The sequence below is a fragment of the Zootoca vivipara genome, chromosome 3 (genome assembly GCF_963506605.1).
Source record: "Zootoca vivipara chromosome 3, rZooViv1.1, whole genome shotgun sequence".
Lineage (NCBI taxonomy): Eukaryota > Metazoa > Chordata > Lepidosauria > Squamata > Lacertidae > Zootoca > Zootoca vivipara.
Genome location: NC_083278.1, coordinates 61,745,785 through 61,752,803, shown reverse-complemented (window position 1 = coordinate 61,752,803; position 7,019 = coordinate 61,745,785).

Here is a 7,019-nt window from a genome sequence, read left to right as displayed (position 1 = left end):
GTTGCAGCCTTAATTAACGTTTAAAAATAGAACAGAAAGAACATTATCACAAGATTCACAAAGTATCAGAGCAGTAGTATTATGAATGACTAGTATGACTGAAACCAGTGTGATGTAATGGTTAGAATGTTGGCCTTAGACCAGAGACCCAAGTTCAAATCTTGGCTCAGCCATGAAGCTCACTAGGTGACTGGGCCGGTCACTATCTCCCAGTGTAACCTTCTTTACTGTGTTGTTGTGAGGCTCACGCAGAGAGGAAGGAAATAATGTACACTGCACTGAGCACCCTGGACTAAGTACTTACTAATGAAGTGCATTTTTTATGGTGCATCTATTATGCAACTGTCTTGAATGGTCTTTTATAGGGAGATACTGTGAGCGACAATATATTGATGTCTTTCTGTTTTTCCTGTTTTGTCATTATTTGTTGTGAACCACTTTGAGTATTAAAGTGGCTAAACGCCTGTATCCACAACCACCCACAGTGATGTGCTAAACAAAACATTTACTGTATTCCATAGGAGTAAAGTGAGGGCTGTCTGCTAGATCTTGCAGCCACTTAAAAGGCATGAAGATGATGCTATGGGCAAGTCTGGGAGGAATTACTATTATACATATTCATAACTTACGATGGAGAATTGAAATATTTGGCACATGTTTCCACACAAACCTGTGACAATAGCCCAGATGTAATGCAGTGGGAGACTCTTCCTATTACCAAGTCCAGGTACCAGAGCTTTTGGTAAAAGTTAATGAGACCTTATGGACCCCATCCATGGAAGAAGCACACACTTTCTGGTTAAGACTTAAATTTTGATTCAGGAATGTGGTGCTGGTTTGCAGCATTTATGCAACATTTTCACCAGTTGAATACATTTGACTTCCCTTTGCCCCCCAAAATGATGGTTGCTGCCATCACCAACTGTGCTAGACAAAATAAAAAATTTTCTTCCAGCAGCACCTTAGAGACCAACTAAGTTTGTCATTGGTATGAGCTTTCGTGTGCATGCAGATACACTGAAACAGTCAGATACACTGAAACAGAAGTCACCAGACGCTTATATATAGTGAAAGGATGGGGAGGGGTATTACTCAGAAGGGTGGTGGGAATGGATGATTCTATCAGTCAATCACCCATTCCCATCACCCTTCTGAGTAATGATCACACGAAAGCTCATACCAATCACAAACTTACTTGGTCTCTAAGGTGCTGCTAGAAGAAGAAGAAAATATTTTGTTTCGACTGCGTCAGACCAACATGGCTACCTACCTGTAACTGTGCTAAACAAATTCCGCGCAAAGGCTTTCCCCAACAATCTGTTTAGTATACCAAACAAATATTACACCTCCAATTGGCATTACATGAGTGGTATGCAAAAGTCACTGTTAAGAGAAACTGTGTATGCAAAAGCCTTTGGACTCCAGTCAGTGCTGGTTCAACCAAACAGGCAGAAAAGGGAGAGAGGGTGTAGAACATTAGAATTTAAGGGAAATAACTTTTACTAGATGCAATAGCCCATTCCCAAATCTTGCTTTTGGAAGAATAATAAAATATCCAATTAAAGATAGCTTATTTGGCATGATAAAACATCAGAAAAGCAAAATATCTGCTCTGGCTCACACAAAGAAAAGCAAGGACAAATATAAAATGACCTAGAGCTTTTTGAAATTATTATTGGTGGAAATACTAAAGCAGGCATCTGTAAAACTGGATTAGATAGCATGGAAGATGCTTTATTTGGTATCTGTTACATGCACTGACATGACTTCTTAATAATAATAACAACTACTTTCCAGGTCCAAAGACAGGGCACCACAATACAACAAATCTCTGATTTGATGGTGAAAGTGATCCTAAAAAGTATTATGTCCTGAAAATGAGCCAATAGGACCTTACACTGTCAAGGTGAAAATATTGCAGAATTACTCCCTGCTGCTGAAATAGATGAGATAGTATTGTTAAGACAAATTGAAAAAGCAAATGATTCCGTTCTGCTACTGCCATGAAGGAAATTATTCCTCCTAATGCATACCTGGACCAAGAAAGCACTTTATTTTTTAGAGAATCTCTCACCAGAACCTAGAAAGCAAATTAGGTTTTATACGCCTCTTGCAGCTTTGCTTTTAAACATAAGATATTTGCTCCTTGGTGATTTACTTTTTTTACCTTTTTCAAGGTTACAAAGGGCAGAACTATGTGATTTCGGATGTTCATGGACACACTTTTAGTCTGAATATACCGTACACATGTAAACAAGGTGTGCCTGTCGTGTCTGTGAGGGTAAGACTTCTTTTAGAGTTGGGCACGAAAGAACGATCAGAAATAGATTAGGACAAGCGTCCTTCGTGTTGATTGACTTTTTCAGTTTTTCTGTCCCACTCCCTCTCTCCAGCTGGCCACATTGCTTCACTCCTAAAGTATAATAAAATGTTTGCTTTTCCCATACAATAGTTTCCAGCCTTGCTTCACAATTCAAGAAACAATACCTCTCCCCACATGTTCTGCCTTAATACACAAGGCCAGAAAATATGTAGGGGACCAAGTACATGTGCACTTAACCCCCCCCCCAATGTGTCTCCCCTCCCCCCATGCACTGCCTCTGCCACTCCCCAATCTCAAATGTTTCACACAAAGGTCTAAAGCAGGCATCCCCAATCTTCGGCCCTCCAGATGTTTTGGACTACAATTCCCATCATTCCTCACCACTGGTCCTGTTAGCTAGGGATCATGGGAGTTGTAGGCCAAAACATCTGGAGGGCCGTAGTTTGGGGATGCATGGTCTAAAGGGAGCTACTTGGTTGATTTGGCTAAATGCTTTTAAATGTCTCCCCATGATTGGTTAGTCGGCATTATCAGAGTTCCTGGTCTCAATGTGTCTTCTAAGTGTGTTCTAGGATGTCCTCCTCCTCAGACCTTCCCACTTAGCAGAGGAAGTGGACACACTTGGGCCATTGGAGACAAGGATGTCATGTTCCAGGGTGAATATCTGGAGAGGATACCTGCACCATAGATATGTGTGCGTGTGATGTGATGTTTGAAAGGGCCGTGTGTATTTGACTTACTGTGTGTGTCACACACATAGATAGGAAGGAGTTGCTTTAGATGTATATATAATGTGGGAAAACATGACTTTTTGATAGATTTATGATGAAGGCTAGAGAACATAATCTCCTACAGCTTATTAATTGTGCCTAATACATTCCTCCTTTTGAAGAAATACTTGATCATTATCAAATATAATTTTCAGTGGTTTCCTTGCCTACCCATACAGGTGCAAAGTGACACAAATGCTCCGGGTCTGGTTTTCTGCTCTGCAGAAATTTCCAGCCCTGTGTGGTGGTGCACTTATTAACCTGTCATTTCTGCTGAGGTTGATACTGTGTGATACTGGCTGATTGTTGAAGTTGCCTATTAATATGCTTGCTGCAGGTTGCTAATGCAATTTAATCTCTATTAGAATGTTAAACCAATAAAAATGTCATTTAAATACCTTTATAAACTCTCATTTTTAATTTCCTGGAGTCAGAGCTTAAGTTAACAGCTTAACTTTCTAATTCTGGTTTCTGGGTCACTATGGTTTCCCGATTACCAGCACTGAAGAAACAAATTTTAGAGAATGATCAAATTCCATTATAATTAATGGGAGGTCTTGCAAATCCATGTTGAATCAATATATGCAACTACAGGCAATTCCTGATTTGTGTGGGGCTTGCATTCCTGGTCATTGTGCATTTGTGTGAAACCGTGTGCAATTGAAACACCCCATTGTGCCCACTCCCCACCCCTGTCCCGCCCTTTTAGTGATGCCCTTTTTATGACATTTCCGGGTCACTTCCAGGTTTGACATTGTGCATGTGTGCCCAATTGCGCACATATTGGTTGTGCCTAAAACAGGGGTTGCCTTGAACCTCATTGGTCAAGCAAATGTCTTGGGCTGCCCCATCAGTTTCACTAAGGAAGACAGTCTCTGCCTTATACCAATTAAATCATCGGTCCATATACCGTGTTTCCCCTTTTTTAAGACGTAGTCATTAAGTAAGCCATGGCAGCATTTTTAAGCATTTGCAAAAGATAAGACATACCCCGAAAATAAGACATACCTCCATGCCCTGTATGAAAACTAACACCCTCCTTATGGCCACTACTGGGAGTAAGATGTCGCTGAATTAGACTGAGATCCTATTTAAGTGACTAGATTTTGGATTTTAAAAGCGAGACCGCCGAGCGCCCCAGCCAGCCAGCGGGACCCAGCCAGCCAGCGGGGCCTGGGAAGCGGCTGCTGTTGTAGTGGTGAGCTCGCGGAGCGCCCAGCCGAGGAGATCTGCCGCCCCACCGGCCGGAACCGACTGCTGCAGAGCGGAGCGCTCCGCAGCGCCGAGCGCTCAGAGTGCCCAGCAGCACCGGGCGGAGCGGCGGAGCCGGCGGCCTTGCCTCCGTCCGGCCGAGGAGACCTGCCGTCCCGCCGCCCGGAACGGCTGCTGCAGAGCGGAGCGCCGGGCGGAGCGCCGGAGTAAGCGGCCGGCCGGCCGGCCGCCAGGAACCAGCTGCTGGAGCGCGCAGAGCGCTCAGCAGCTCAGAGCACCCAGCAGCGCCGGAGCCAGCGGCCTCGCCTCTGCCCGGCCAAGGAGGCTTGCCCAGAACCAACTGCTGGAGCGCCCAGAACCAGCTGCTGGAGCGTGCGGAGCGCTCAGCAGCTTGGAGCACCCAGCAGAGCCCTCGCCCCTTTCTTCTGCTTTCTGGCCTGTCTTTAAAGGGGCGCAACGGAGAAAATGCCTTTAAAGGGTGATCGGAGGGGGATGCGGTGGGAAGATGGGAAGATGGGGGCTTTCTATTTCATTATTTAATAGGGTTGCCATATTTTGCAAAAGCAAAAAAGAGGACGCATTTGGCAACTCCTGCTTTTAATTATGGATCGCTATGACGACTCTGCCTGTGATAAAGAGGACGTGTCCTCGAAAAAATATGAGACATGGCAACCCTATTTATATCTATATTTGCTCCATTGGTTAGAGCATGGTGCTGATGATTCTTCATTGCAGAGGGTTGGACTAGATGATCCTTGGGGTCCCTTCCAACTCTTCGATTCTATGATCATCTGGAGGGACACAGGTTTTCCCATCACCGATGGAGAAGACCTGTGAACCTGAAGACCTGAGAATATAGTACTGTACAGCTGGAAGGGGTCCCCCAAGGGCCATCCAGTCAAACCCCCTGCAATTATGCAGAAATCACAGCTAAAATAATCCCCATCGGATGGCAGTCACAGCTGGAGAAGCCTTGGCCATCCAAACCTGGGTTTTAAAACCTCCCATGTAGGAGAGTCCAAGCTCAATAGCACCTCAGAGCACTGAAATCTTTGTGCATACATTGTATTGTTCTAATACATACAACAGCCTTGTCAGGTAGGACAGAGCTCAGCAGCGCTGCGCGTAGCACACAGCAGCACCCCGAGCCAGCGGCCTGGCCCAGCCGAGGAGACCATAAGACACCCCACCAAAAATAAGCCACCCTGTGTTTTTTTAACGAAAAAAAGTTATAAGACGGTGTCTTAAAAAAGGGGAAACACGGTAGCTCAGGATTTTTGACACTGAATGCCAGTGACTCACTCAGACAGGAGCTGTTTCCAGTCCCAACTTGGAGATGCCAGGGACTGAACATCTTTTGCATGCAAAGCATGCATTTTAGCTACTTGGTTATAGCTAGTGCATGGAAAGTTCATTTTGGAAAGCAATTAGTACAAGTTCCACCTTCCATAAAGGAATTAGTTCCAGTTCACCTCTCCAAAAAAGGAAGTGATTCTGTTACAGTTCTGTTTGCTATTTAATTCATAATTCATTTGTGTGCTCCTTGGCTCCCCCCCCCCCCGATTCAGAGTTTTACAAACTGCTCTGTTGAAATATACAATATACTTTTTAAAAAAACCAACCCAACTTTTTATTGAAATTTAAATTCTGATATTAAGAGAGAAAAAAGAATTAAAGGTTTCAGGAATTGTACAACACCCATAATTCCAACGGCAGGAAACAATCACTGTCCAGAGGTTTGGGTTCATTTAAAATAGCTAGGTGTTCCCTTATCACCTCTTTTCTTAACTTGGGCTGCAGCTGCCTCCTTGCACTGTTTATTCTGTTATCATCAGGATGGGCAAAGAGGCAAAGAAGGTGTTGAGCAGTTCCACCTTCTCTCTGTCACCCAACACTCTGCCCCATCTTCTCCACACTAGGACCACTTCTTGCTTCAAACATAGCCAAAGAAACATTTATTATTATTTTTTAACCTCTCTAGCAAGCCTGAGCTCATTCTGAGCTTTGGCCTGCCTGACCTCCTTCCTGCAACTGTTGGCTACTCAGAACACACTCCTCCTTCATGATTTCTCCATTCTTCTATTTCTTATGCATGCCATTCTTACATCTCAGCTCATCTGTAAGCTCCAACCTCCATTTCATTTAAAAAATATGTATATTTATTGATTTTATAAACTTGAGAAACACATAAAACACAAAAATAGAAAAAAACACATCACAAAAACAAAATACAAAAAGAAACAAAGAAAAACCATTTTTTATCATTAATTTGTCTTAACATTGTTGACTTCCTCATATTCCTCCTAACTGCGTTTCATTATATATCATCCTTAGTAATTTCTATATCATACTTCAATCATCTTATTTTTACCTTAACTAACACATTTCAGTCCCCTTATTATTTCCTTAACAAACATTTCTATTCTTATTTAACACTTATATCTAAATCTAAATATACTATAACACCTCTACAAATCCTCCTCCTACAACCTCCCTGTACTTCCAAATCTTATATTAAACATTTCCAATATTGCAATTATTTCTTAAATAAACTTTGAATTTCTTCCAATCTTCTTCCACCGACTGTTCCCTCTGGTCACGAAGTCTCCCGGTCAGTTCAGCCAGTTCCATAAATTCTATCACCTTCATCTGCCACTCATCCACTGTAGGTAAATCTTCACTCTTCCAATTCTTAGCCAATAAATTTCTCGCTG